We start from the raw sequence: 14,777 nt of genomic DNA, 5'->3' as shown, positions 1-14,777 counted from the left end.
CAGCTATTCTAACCGAACGCCGCACAAAATACATTTATCCATCGAGTTCGGTTTAAAACTACCGAACATCGATGGGGAACAGAATGTGGCGAACGCGGGGCTCCCGAACGCTCTGGATAATCAGCCAAAGTAAGCTTTAGCAAGGCAGATACCGTAATCAGTTCGTAGAATATTGGAGGGATAGAGTCTAGGTCAATTGTGAAAAATATATTATGGGAAATAACGGAATGCAATCACTTGCAGTTGCAGAGCCCAATACATAGGAAAAACCTTCCAACAATTTAGACGTAGGATCTTACAGCATATTAACTCCATCAACAATACTGTCATCCCCACTCCAGTAGCAAGACACATTCTTAACTTTCATGATGGCAAATCTGATAACCTACGATTTCAGGCCATTGAAAAACTACTAACCAATCCAAGAAAAGACAATTTCAACAAGACTCTGCTACAAAAAGAATCTCAATTGATATTTATTTTCAAGACTTTAGCTTTAAAAGAATTTAATTATACACCATTTATACATCGGTAATTTTACAGTAATATGTGCTTCTATAGCTATTTAGAACAATAGAAGCCAAGAGATATTTTCACAGTACCCATGAGTGACATGACAACATAGTCACTAATAGTGTAGATGACTAAGGTATCATGGACCCTTACTTTTCTTTTAAAAAAACATTCACTATCCTTTATTGACATACATTATCTTGTGCATATTAAATTTAATAAACCTAAAAGGTGACACTACTATTCAGTATCATACTGGAGATTTTTAATAATCTCAACCCTGATTTTCCATAGTATCACCTAGGTTTAATCATTAGGAAACAACTGTTATTGATCTAGAATCTTATGTCTATCAAAATACATCTTTTATCATACCTAATTACCTCTTACTATTCTCTATTGTCCATTACTTGGATGTATTGCTAAATTGTATCATGTACTAAACATCTCGTTACAGGGAGCTGAAGGTGTCGTCCTTCCTCCCCAGCGGCAGTCTGTACCCCAGGGAGCTGAAGGTGCCGTCTTTCCTCCCCAGCGGCAGTGTGTGTCCCAGGAAGCTGAAGGAGTTGCCCTTCCTCCCCAGCGACAGTGTGTACCCCAGGGAGCTGAAAGTGCGTCCTTCCTCCCCAGCGACAGTGTGTACCCCAGGGAGCAGAGACCGTCGGTCTCGGCCCCCAGCCGCAGGACAAAATATTGAAAGGGGAGACAGTTGCCCCCCCTTCTCCAGCAGACAGTGTCAGGGAGAGGAGTCTGCTAACCCCTTTCTCCAGTGGCAGGCTACGGTTCAGGGAGAGGAGCTTGTTACCCCCTCTCCCCAGCGGCAGTCTAACTCACCAAGGGAGAGATGTTAAGCCCCACAACTGTGCAGATGGGACCGTAGTCTCTGCACTTACAGCACAAGGGGTAGGGATGGTCGGTCCTGTCCCCCCAGCCACAGAGAGGTGTATTCAGAGGGGAGACAATCGGTCTCCCCCTTCCACAACCAGGCTCAAACCAGGCTACTTCCATGGTAGCGCTGGCACCAGGGCAGAGTACCGCTGGTCTCTGCCCACTCAGCAACCCACCAAGGCAGCCTACCAGTCCCCGCACAGCCGTGGTGAGGCACCTGGACCGGGACAAGTTTATCTCTTACTCAATTGTAGTAACCATTTCTGCGGGTGGGCTGTACTACTGCTTGTGCTTCGTGGGCGGGTTGCTGGACTAACTAGGGCACTGACGGACAGGAGGTCCGATACCCTGTTAGTCTGATTGGTAAAGGGGAGACATGTGGCGGAACCAACCTCGCCACCAGGCACTGGAGAAGCTGGTTGCTCGCCTCCTCCCTTTGGACTATGGCCCTGCAGGTTAAACCTGCTATTTTCCCTGCAGAAAGGCTTATTCGTGCCTTTCTGCCGGGGGTTTCGGTAGATTTGAACCGAATGCACGACCACCTAGGAGCTGGAGTGTACCGCCAATTGACCTCCCTGAAGCTACGTTTAACCGCAGCTTAATTGACGAACACTTGTTCGTCAAACGAACACGTGGCGGTGGCCATCTTAAACTCCTGAACAGCGGTGTTTTGCCGTCGAGTGTCTGGAACTAAAATCGGACACTCGACTAAGCAAACACCGCTGAGACCTCCAGACTTCCATGGATTCGTGCTGGAACTACCGAACAGGCCGCCGTTCGGTAGAACTACTCATACGAACAAGGGGATTCCAACGAAGGCAATCCACAGCTATTACCTTCGGTATTTTCAGCCGGTTATACTCATAACCAGAGACCGAACGCAAGGCCAAACCTTATGGAACTATTGTCGGCTATGGCTGGCTGTACGGTTGGTCATAACTTCAACATCCATAACTCCCGAACCCCTGGTCCGATCGGGGTGATCTTTGAGTATGTTACTCACTCAGATCAGGGCTATCAGGGGATCCCCTAGTTAGGAGTGTACTCCAGGTATTTGGGGTACATCCAGAAAGTGGGAAAATAATGTACATGATTAAGGGGATTATGTGTCATGCTGAGGGGAGGAGATGTGTGGGAGGTAACTCATGCGTGATTGGTGTATTGTGTAATTATTGTAAATCCCTCCCTTGCATGGGAGAATCCTTTATAAGGAAGTTATGTGAATAAATGAGTGTTCCTGTTTTAAACCTCAAAGTGAAGGGTTCCCGGGTTCGTGTGTTTCCTGTTCGGGAGTTGGGGGATTCGTGCAGTTTGGAGTTCGGGAGGTTGGTGATTGCAGTAGCTGCTGGTCTATCTGAAAGGGGATTATCGCCTAAACGGTTTTAACCTCTGGTGAGCGAAACGGTCCGTTTTAGGAACGTCTTTTGAACCATACCAATAAAGTATTTTCTAGATTTTTACTCAAGGGACAGATTCTCTTTTCCTATTGTTACAACTCTTAGACAGTTGAAGCTTCTGTAAAGCTCTCCAGAATATCTCCAACCAAGCTATATATTTTTTATTTTTTTATTTTTTACACAGGTACCTATTTATTGGTCCTCCCTCACTATTTTTAGGGTGAGGGGGGTAGGTAGGGGTTAATTTTGTTGGGAGGGGGGTGACTAGGGGTTCGGGGTCCCCTAGTCACCCTGGAGGGATTACATTTTTATTTAGGGCCTCCACCCACCCCCTTATTGGTATTTAGGCCCACCAATCCACCGCTCAGGGTTGGGGGCAAAAGGGGAGGACAATAGGTCCCCTCCCCTTATTTGTATTTAGGGCTCCCACTCGCTTCTCAGGGGTGGGGGCCGGGGGGGACGACAATAGGTGCCCCCCCCCCCTTATTCTAATTTAGGGCCCACACCCTAAATTATTTTTACTTACTATTAGTAAATTTGTCTGAAAGACCAATTTAGGTCTTTCAGCCTTTTGGTAGATAACTCTCTAATACCGTGAGAATTAGGGAGTTATCTACTAAGTGGCTGCAAGAGAATTCCCGAAGTTCCGAAGTCCGAAAATTCAAAAATTCGGAAGTTCTGAAATTCCGAAGTTGCTGAAGTTGCCTAAGTTCCGAATTGCCGAAGTCCCGAATTTTAAATGCCGAACCGAATATTTTTCACATGCACATCCCTAAATATTTAGTTTAAGGCAAAGGAAAGGTTTTTTTTTATCATAAGAACAATAAGGAAGTGTAATTATCTGCCTGAAGTGGTTGTATCAGAGTCCATACAGATGTTTAAACAGCAACCAGATGCATGCTTGCAAAAACCGAATATTCAATTATGTAAATGTTCAACTGTAGGGTAATAGCTTATTGATCTAATGATAAATCTAAAAATAGAGAGGGATCCAGAGACAAGGTTCTATAGATATATCATATAGGTGAAAAGCTGCCAAGCAAATAGGCACACCCCAAAAAAGCCTATGAAACAAGAAATAAAAGAAAAGGGGGAGGGTGCAAAGCCCGCCCTAGTGAGGGCGCTAATCACTACTGACAAGTGTGCAGATATATTGTAAAATTCCCAAATGTATTACACATTAAAAATAAGAGGCAATATTTAAACAGTGTAATTATGAAACCAAGGAAAAAAAAACGGCACCAACCACTAAGCTCACAAATACAGAGATGTAGCCAACAGCCCTAGGTCGAGATTCTTAGGGCTGAAATTACTTGCGGCTCCTAGTGCAATAGTGGTGGTGAAATAAAAGGTCTCTGGACTGCTGAATTGAATGTCTCAAGCTCAACGCGTTTCGTCCCGGGTCTTCCTCTTCTTATATCTTCCATTTCTTCAATCTTCGCGCTAAAAACCGCTATTGTGCATGCGCACACCGACACAGAATTCCGTACAGCTCCGGGTGTCCCCAAAGACCAGTAGCTATCGGGAAGTCATCGGCGCGCATGCGCGGTCAGTTCAAATCGCACAAAACTTTATTGGCACTGAGTGCGGACACTATATAACACTGTATGAGTTAAAAGTGACCGAAAACTCATTACACTTATGCCTAAAAAAATAGAAACAGTCCTTAGAATTTACCACAAATATAACAAGTGTGTATATAGACACTAAATTGTCAGTAATGTCTAAAAAAAGACTAACATATATATATATATATATATATATATATATATATATATATATCTCTATAAAAGAGAAACGGTGTATGTGCAATGCATTTGTGGTAATATTTACAATCTAAATCAAACAATTCTGTTATGTATACCTCTTCTTATTACTGATGAGAAAATTCATACAAAATATGCTTTCAAAAAAAACTATCTTTATATAAAGGAAATAGAATAAATGTTATAAAAATGCAGTAAATACATTGTTCATATATATTATTTATATATATATATATATATATATATATATATATATATTTACTGTATAAAAAAACAACAGAACAGTACAAAAATATATATATAAAAAAATATATATAAAAAAGGATAATCAGACCAATTAGTTCAATTAGTATATCACATGAAAGCCAGAATGTCTAGGTCGGTGTTCAGACCTAGAGGAGTAGAAGACTTAATTTTATAGATCCATTCTGTTTCTTTTCTGGCCAAAGTTTTGGTGGTATCCCGCCTCTCCAATGTGGAACAACTAAATCGATACCTATGCAGACAAAATTATTAAGAGAAAAGGCAGAACAACCATTACAATATCGAGGTACACTGTTTTTCACTTTTCTCCTTGATACCGTTAAGATGCTCTAACAGTCTCTCATGTAGTTTGCGGATGGTCCGGCCTATCTTTTGCATTCCACACACACATTCTAACATATATACTACATTTTTGCTACTACATGTTATAAAAGGTTTTATCATGAATTTTTCACTTGTAACATTAGGTTTCTTTTTCAAAAAGGTTTCAGGTTTACTTTCTGACACTGCTTTTGGAAGCATACTGGGTGCTAGGATTGTCTTTAGACTGTCGGTCTTTTTATATACTATTTTCGGCTTCTTAGGTAATATTTTATATAGATAAGTGTCTTGCAATAAAATCGGCCAACATTTCCTAAGAACTTTATCCATTTTATTTGCTTTATGATTATACTTAGTAATGAATGCCATATCGAAGGAGTTCTTTTCAGAGTTGGTGGTTTTTTGTTTTATCTTTAAAATGCCTTCCCTTTTTTTAGTTTCCACTTCCCCTTGACTCCTTTCAAGTAGTTCCTTAGGATAATTTCTATCCAGAAATCTCTTATTAAGGACTTGGACCTGATTATTAAAATATTTCTGGTTTGTACAGTTTTTAAACAACCTAGTTTGCTGGCTTTTAGGAATATTACATAGCCATACAGGATTGTGGCCGCTGGAAAATTCAATAAGACTGTTACAATCCGTAGGTTTAAAGAAAGTTTTACTACAGATTGTATTTCTCTCTCTATAAAAAAAGTTAGATCCAGAAAATTGATCTGTTTATCTCCCACTTCTTGGGTGAAATTCAACCCATAATTATTAGAATTAACTTATTAGAATTAACATAGACCATAAAGCTATTGAACAGATGAGTATCTCCCTTCCAAATAATAAGGATATCGTCTATGTACCTTCCCCATAGCACCAGGTTTGCCCCAAATGGATTGTTATTCCAAATACACCGTTCCTCCCAATTCTCTACAAAGATGTTTGTGTAACTTGGGGCAAACCTGGTGCCCATGGCATTACCACAAATCTGCAAATAATGAATACCCTCAAACCAAAATGAGTTCCTATTTAAAATAAAATCAATACATTGTAAAATAAATTCACTCTGTTTTTTGGACATTTTATCATCTTTATCTAGCACCTCTTTTACAGCGGCTATCCCTTTAATATGGTCAATAATAACATAAGAGGCTGCTAGAATTACATATTTTTGTAGATAAATATAATTCGGAGAAGTTACTTGTAAGGGAACCAATGCCACTAATTATGGGTCTCCCAGGTGGATCCTCTAGACATCTATGGATCTTAGGTAATTGATAAATAATGGCTAATTTGGGAAACTCGAAATAGAGATATTCAAACTCCATTTTGTTATTATTTTATGTTCTAGTGCTTTAGATAGTATAGCGTATAGCTCTGACTTGAATATATTGCTCGGATTTTCTTTCAGGATCTTATAAGTCTTCACATCACTTAGAATCCTATTTGATTCTTTCAAATACTTATCTCTATCAATGATTACGATTCCCCCGCCTTTGTCGGCTTGTTTGATGACAACTTCTAGTTTTTCCTTAAGATTTTTTATTGCTTTTTTCTCATTTGGGGATAAATTTTCCTTCCCTTTTTCACTTTTGAGTTTCTCAAAGTCATTTAACACCATACTACAAAAGAACGGAATATAATCTCCTTTGTCCCAATTTGGAAAAAAATTAGATTTTGCTCTTAAATTGGAATTCACTATTACAGGTTCATTTTTATCATCCTCAATATTTCCTAAGGATATATTTTCTAAATTGGTAGGAATAGTAGAATTAAACTTCCCTTTCAAAACAAGCGCTTAACCGTTAGCTTTATAAAAAATCTCTGGATATCCATAAATAATTCAAAGTGATTAGGATTTTTTTGAGGGGCAAATTTTAGATTTAGATTGTAAAGATTACCACTAGTGATGTACCGAACTGTTCGCTGGCGAATAGTTCCTGGCGAACATAGCGTGTTCGCATTAGACGCCGCGGGCGAACACATGGGTGGTTCGATCCGCCCCCTATTCGTCATCATTGAGCAAACTTTGACCCTGTGCCTCACGGTCAGCAGACACATTCCAGCAAATTAGCACCAGACCCTCCCTTCCACACCCTCCCACCTCCCTCCCAGCATCCATTTTAGATTCATTCTGAAGCTGCATGCTTAGTGAGAGGAGGGAAAGTGTAGCTGCTGCTGATTAGATAGGGAAATTGATAGCTAGGGTATTCAGTGTCCACTACAATCCTGAAGGACTCATCTGATCTCTGCTGTAAGAACAGCACCCCAAAAAGCCCTTTTTAGGGCTAGAACATCAGTCTGCTTTTTTTTTTTTTTGTGTAATATAATTGCAGTTGCCTGTCTGCCAGCTTCTGTGTCAGTCTCAGTGGATACTGTGCCCATTTGCTCAGTGCCACCACTCACTCACTGGTGTCACAATAGTTTAAGCTTGACATTTAAAAAGAAAAAAGCTTTTTTTCACTGTAATAGATTCAATAGCAGTTAGTTGCCTGCCAGCTTCTGTGTCAGGCTACAGTGGAAACTGTGCCCATTTGCCCAGTCAGTGCCACCACTCATATCTGGTGTCTCTATAGTGTGCTTTTACAAAGAAAAAAAGTTTTCCAGTGTAAGCTAATGGCAGTCAGTGTCCTTAAAGCGGGTGTGTCAGGCCTTCCTTCAGCGTGTGCTCTGCAGACCTCTGCCACTGCACAGTGCCACTCATATCTGGTCTATGTCTCAGGCAGGCAGCATTACACACATGGACGTACGATGTGATGATGATGTTGTACCCGCTGCTGCTTCTTTTGCTGAGTTGTCAGATACAAGTGAAGCGGTTGATGATGACGATGTGTCCATGGATGTCACATGGGTGCCCGCTAGAAGAGAAGAAGAACAGGGGGAAAGTTCAGATGGGGAGACAGAGAGGAGGAGGAGACGAGTTGGAAGCAGGGGGGAGGTCGTCGCAAGGAGTTAGTGGCATAGTCAGACAGCATGCATCGGCACCCAGGGTCAGCCTGACAGCACGCCAATCAACGCATGCTGTGTCCACCACCAGAATGCTGTTGTCATACCTTAAATATCTGTAATTCCCTGTCTCTTCCGGGTTGACGGAGTTTAGCCACACCCCTTCTCTGACGCGGTCTCCCCACGCTACATAATGCGACCGCGCCAGATACAAGACGCTGGATTATTGAACAGCGTTACCGCGATATCAAACCGGCTAAAGATTCTATGCAACCTCTGTGTACCGAACCGGACTGGAAATCTACTTACCCTCCTTCTCCTCTCCTCGACCACGGCTAGTATCTGGACTTTCCTCATCCTGTTTGAGAAACTTCCCTCCCTGGAGGAGAACTCCGGGAACCTGATTTTTCAACCTTTTGAAAAAGTATTTTAGAGAGTCTAATGCCCACTTAATAGCAAGACACTCTTTCTCAACAATAGAGTAGTTCTTCTCGTGCGGGTTTAACTTCCTGCTCAAATAAAATATAGGGTGTTCTTCACCCTGGTATTCCTGTGAAAGAACAGCCCCCAAGCCAATATCAGAAGCATCTGTCTGAACTATAAAGTCCCTGGAAAAATCTGGGGTCACCAAGACAGGGTGGCTACAGATAGCTTCCTTCAAACTCTTAAAAGACTCTTCCGCCTCAGGGCACCACTTAACTATGACCGGGGATTTGGCTTTAATAAGGTCTGTTAGAGGTGCAGCAATGGTAGCAAAATATGGGATGAACCGCCTATAATATCCAATTAAACCCAAAAATGCCTTTACTTGTTTCTTTGTAAGGGGCTGTGGCCATTTTTGTATGGCTTCTACTTTGGCTTCCTGTGGTTTAACCAAACCCCTCCCAATAGAATAACCCAAGTACTTTGCTTCCTCTAACCAATTGTACACTTGGAAGGGTTGGCAGTTAAGCCCGCTGAGCGGACAGCATCAAGCACCGCTTGAACTTTGGGGAGGTGGGATTCCCAGTCTGTACTGTGGATGACGACATCGTCCAAATATGCTGCAGCATAACGAACATGAGGTCTAAGAATTCTGTCCATCATTCGTTGGAATGTGGCAGGTGCCCCATGTAACCCAAATGGCAATACAGTGTACTGAAACAGGCCACTGGGTGTTGAAAAGGGTGTCTTTTCTTTGGCTCTTTCGGTGAGAGGGACCTGCCAGTAACCCTTTGTTAAATCCAAGGTTGTTAGATAACGAGCTTTACCCAGTCTTTCTATTAACTCATCAACTCTGGGCATTGGGTAGGCATCAAATTTTGAGATGGCATTTAACTTGCGGTAGTCATTACAGAACCTCCATGTGCCATCAGGTTTTGGCACCAATACAATAGGACTACTCCAGTTACTCTGGGATTCTTCAATGACTCCAAGTTTTAACATGTTCTCAACTTCTAAGGTTATAACCTCCCTCCGGGCCTCAGGAATTCTATAGGGCTTGAGATTAACTCTTTTCCTCGGTTCGGTTATTATGTCATGTTTGATCACTTTAGTCTTTCCTGGAACTACCGAGAAAACATCCCTATTTCTTCTGATGAAATCTCTGACCTCTTGCTTTTGATGCACAGACAGAGTCTCAGATACGTTCACCTCTGGCTCTACTATAGGAGGTTCTGAAGGTTTTAAAGCAATCAGGATCTCCCTGTCCTTCCATGGCTTTAACAGATTTATATGATACAACTGTTCAGGCTCTCTTCTCCCTGGTTGTCTGACTTTATAATTGACATCACTCACTTTTTCTATTATTTCATAGGGTCCATGCCAAGTCGCAAGGAACTTATTCTCCACAGTAGGGACCAGAACCAATACCCTGTCTCCAGGTTGGAACACTGACTCTAGCATTACGGTTATAGCTGCTTTTATGAGCCTGCTGGGCTTCCAGCATGTGTTCCCTGACAATAGGCATGACGGTGGCTATTCTATCCTGCATTTGAGCTATATGCTCAATTACACTCCTGTGAGGAGTAGTCTCCTGTTCCCAGGTCTCCTTAGCAATATCTAATATTCCCCTGGGATGTCTTCCATATAACAATTCAAAAGGAGAGAAGCCCATGGAGGCCTGTGGAACTTTCCTAATGGAAAACAGTAGATATGGCAATAAAAAAATCCCAATTTCTTCCATCTGCATCAATTACCTTATGTATCATACTCTTAAGGGTTTTGTTGAACCTCTCTACTAAACCATCAGTCTGTGGGTGATATACTGAGGTCTTAAGATGTTTAACCTGCAAGAGCCTGCACAACTCTTTTGTGACTCTGGACATGAATGGGGTCTCCTGATCTGTCAGGATTTCTTTAGGGATACCCACCCTACTGAACATCAACATAAGTTCCTTAGCTATTACCTTTGAAGAGGTATTACGCAAGGGAATGGCCTCAGGGTAGCGAGTTGCATAGTCCAAGATGACTAATATATATTGGTGTCCCCTAGCAGACCTTACCAGTGGCCCCACTAAGTCCATAGCGATCCTTTCAAAAGGCACATCAATTATGGGTAAGGGGACAAGTGGACTACGAAAAGTCTTGAAAGGAGCCCTGTACTGGCACTCTGGGCATGAAGAGCAATAGTTTGTAATAGCAGTAAACACTCCAGGCCAGTAAAACCTTCTAAGGACTCTCTCTAGTCTTTTCGACTCCCAAATGTCCCCCTAATACGTGGCTGTGAGCCAACTTTAGTACTATATTTTGGTAAGTCTGAGGAACCAACAGCTGCTTAATGACGTCTGAATCCTTTTTTCTACAAGGTACATTAGGTCATTTTGTACTTCAAAATAGGGGAACGGTAGGGCTTCTCCTGGCTGATTAGCAACCCCGTTTACAACTTTAATATCATTTCTAGCTGTCACTAAAGTGGGATCTTCCCACTGAGCACTTTTAAAATTACCTGGACTAATTCCAATATCAATTAGGTCCTTAACCTTGTCTGCAGTATTAGTAGGCTCCTCACTAGTTTGAGCTGGGTTATCTCCTATTAATACTGGTTTAGGGCAGTACTTTCTCCTTTTTCTTATTTTTCCGTCACAGTGGTCAAAACCCAAGTCAATATCGGAAAAAGGGAACACATTATCCTCGGCCGATTGACTAATTTCTGATAAATTTTGTTCCCTCTTTCGTACAGCTGCCCATAATTCTAGAAGATGAGGAAAGTCTCTACCGATCACTACCTCATGGGCTAATCTAGGTACAACACCCACTCGGTACTTTAAATCCCCATACTGGGTTCCAATATTTACTTCCGCAGTGGGGTATTCCTTTTTATCACCGTGAACACAGATAATGACTACCGTATATACTCGAGTATAAGCCGACCCGAATATAAGCCGAGGCCCCTAATTTTATCCCAAAAAAATGGGAAAACTTATTGACTCGAGTATAAGACTAGGGTGGGAAATGCAGCAGCTACTGGTAAATTTCTAAATAAAATTAGATCCTAAAAAAAATATATTAATTGAATATTTATTTACAGTGTGTGTATAATGAATGCAGTGTGTGCGTATGTGTGTGTGTATGAGTGCAGCGTGTGTGTATGAGTGCAGCGTGTGTGTATGAGTGCAGTGTGTGTATGAGTGCAGTGTGTGTGTGCATGAATGCAGTGTGTGTGTGCATGAATGCAGTGTGTGTGTGTATGAATGCAGTGTGTGAATGCAGTGTGTGCAGGGCCGGTGCAAGGATATTTGCCGCCGTAGGCAAAAAACATTTTGCCGCCCCCTCCCCCCCCCCCCCCATATGTCCTGACTTCCCCTCCTCCTCCCTCAGTGGTCCTTACCTCCCCACCCCCGTGTTCCTTCACCCCCCCCCCAGTGGTCCTGACTCACCCCTCCCCTAGTGGTCCTTACCCTCCCCTCCCCTAGTGGTCCTTATCCCACCCCCTCCCTCTCATAGTGGTCCTTATCCCCCTTCTCCCTCCCATAGTGTTCCTTATCCCCCCCATCCCTCCCATAGTGGTCCTTATACCCCCCTCCCTCCCATAGTGGTCCTTATCCCACCCCCTCCCATAGTGGTCCTTATACCCCCCCTCCCTCCCATAGTGGTCCTTATACCCCCCTCCCTCCCATAGTGGTCCTTATCCCCCCCTCCCTCCAATAGTGGTCCTTATCCCCCCCTCCCTCCCATAGTGGTCCTTATCCCCCCCCCTCCCTCCCATAGTGGTCCTTATACCCCCCTCCCTCCCATAGTGGTCCTTATACCCCCCCTCCCTCCCATAGTGGTCCTTATCCCACCCCCTCCCATAGTGGTCCTTATACCCCCCTCCCTCCCATAGTGGTCCTTATACCCCCCTCTCTCCCATAGTGGTCCTTATCCCCCCCCTCCCTCCCATAGTGGTCCTTATCCCCCCCTCCCTCCCATAGTGGTCCTTATACCCCCCCTCCCTCCCATAGCGGTCCTTATACCCCCCTCCCATAGTGGTCCTTATACCCCTTTTTTTTTGTTATTATTAATTTTTTTTTATTATTATTATTTTTTTATTATTATTTCTTATTTTTTTGTTTATATATTTTTTTTTCGTCCCCCCTCCCTGCTTGATATATGGCAGGGAGGGGGGCTCTCCTTCCCTGGTGGTCCAGTGGCAGTTCAGTGGGGGGGAGAGGGGGGCTGGCAGAGCTGTAACTTACCTGTCCTGCAGCTCCTGTCAGCTCTCTCCTCCTCTGTGCCGTCCGGTCAGCACCTCGGTCAGCTCCCAGTGTAAATCTCGCGAGAGCCGCGGCTCTCGCGAGATTTACACTGGGAGCTGACCGAGGTGCTGACCGGACGGCGCAGAGGAGGAGAGAGCTGACAGGAGCTGCAGGACAGGTAAGTTACAGCTCTGCCAGCCCCCCTCTCCCCCCAGTCTGTATTATGGCAATGCAAATTGCCATAATACAGACCTTGACTCGAGTATAAGCCGAGTTGGGGTTTTTCAGCCCAAAAAATGGGCTGAAAAACTCGGCTTATACTCGAGTATATACGGTATTTTCTGTACATGATCGGGTTTTACCCAAGGTATTATAGACTCTGTTACCAACGTTACCATACTGCCTGAATCAAGTAATGCTTTAGACATTTTTCCGTTCACAGTTACATAGCATTTATGCGGGTTATAATCAGTCATTGTTAACAGTACCATAACTGTCCAATGGACAGTCTTTGGCCATATGACCAGCCTCTTTGCACCTGAAACATTTGACAGTAAAATCTGTCCACCAATCAGTTCCTCTCCCAGGCCTATTAGACCTGGATGCCCCCCTGGTGTTTTGTGTATAGAGCTGCTGCTCTTCAGCTCCCCTTAAACTTTGAACAGTCTTACCAGGTCTTGCCGAATCATGGGGCTTAGGATTGCGAGGGTTTTCCTTTGAAGTAGGACATAGCAGTTCTCCTGCAGCCACATATCTTCTACCAAGGCAATCAGTTGGTCAGCTGTATGGGGGTCACTTTGGCTGACCCAGCGACGTAGGGCAGCTGGTAAACCACGCAAAAACCAGTCCATAACTAGGGTTTCCACAATGTGGCTAGCTGAATGGATTTCAGGTTGTAGCCATTTCCGTGCAAGGTGTATGAGGTCAAACATTTGGGAGTGTGCGGCTTTGTCTGAAGAATATGACCATGAGTGGAACCTTTGGGCACGTACTGCAGAGGTTACACCCAGTCGTGCCAAGATTTCAGCTTTCAATTTGCTGTAGTTACTTGCATCGGCTGGTTCTAGGTCATAATATGCTTTCTGTGGCTCTCCACTTAGGAACGGTGCCAGTATGCTTGCCCACTCACCAGCCGGCCATCCCTCTCTCTCAGCAGTGCGCTCAAATGCCAGAAGGTACGCCTCTACATCATCGGATGTGGTCATTTTCTGAAGATAGTGGCTCGCCCGAATCGCCTTTGGCTGACCCTGGTATCCTCCATCAGGGTCTCCATTCAATTTTCCAGAGATAGCTCGGATTTCCTGTTGTAGCCCCTGGGTGACTTTTTGCTGCTCCTCACGGGCTACTTTAAACATCTCCGCTTGTGTCACAACAAGCTGTTTCACCAAGGACTCAGTGCACTCCATTTGTGTTTTGGCCAGGACTTTAGCACCATCTGCCTGGGCCAGCACCAGTTGCTGCAGGGCTGCACTGTTTTCTGCAGCTCTCCTGTTAGCCTCCTGTTGCACAGAGGTGGACTGGATCAGAGCCTTGATAACATCCTCCATGTTGAGCTTTAACTGACTTCTACCCTCAGGCTTACGTGGATGCCCGCATTCTCCACCATATTTAACAAACCACCTCTTTTACAGGTAGGGTTGTCACCGATCTTGCAGTAACCACCACCTTCTAGGGTATATAAAGTCCAGGACACAGTCAGCTCGGTTTTCCTTTTTTTATTCAATAAGAAAACAGGTGCTTTAAATAATAACAAAAACAAACAAAATCCCTTGCTCTTGCTTGAGCTCTTACTAGACAGGGAATTGCTATCTGCAATTGGGTGGCTTTCCCACTTACCAATTTTCCAAACAAAAGAAATGTCTTTGCAATGAACACAGTTGTCATTCACTCTCCTAGCGGTCTTTTCCTCCCTCACACTGCAGCAGGTTGCCCTCTTCATTTAAAGGCCTGTCTACTAATTTACTAGCTACAGGTGAGTGTCAATTTAGGTAACTCTTAAGTCAGATCTAAATTGTGGTTTGTTACACAGCAACTAGTGCTGT

At 43.5% G+C, this 14,777-nt stretch overlaps 1 protein-coding gene across 1 annotated transcript in view; it reads right to left on the bottom strand.

Moving 5' to 3' along the window:
- PCNX2 (pecanex 2) overlaps nt 1-14,777 on the bottom strand; it is a 3,673,975-nt gene that overhangs the window by 1,305,939 nt on the left and 2,353,259 nt on the right. The gene's annotated exons all lie outside the window — the stretch shown is intronic.

This window comes from Pelobates fuscus, chromosome 2 (genome assembly GCF_036172605.1).
Source record: "Pelobates fuscus isolate aPelFus1 chromosome 2, aPelFus1.pri, whole genome shotgun sequence".
Classification (NCBI taxonomy): Eukaryota; Metazoa; Chordata; class Amphibia; order Anura; family Pelobatidae; genus Pelobates; species Pelobates fuscus.
Note: the sequence above shows the minus strand (reverse complement) of the source record. Positions and strands in the feature narration are given on the sequence as shown.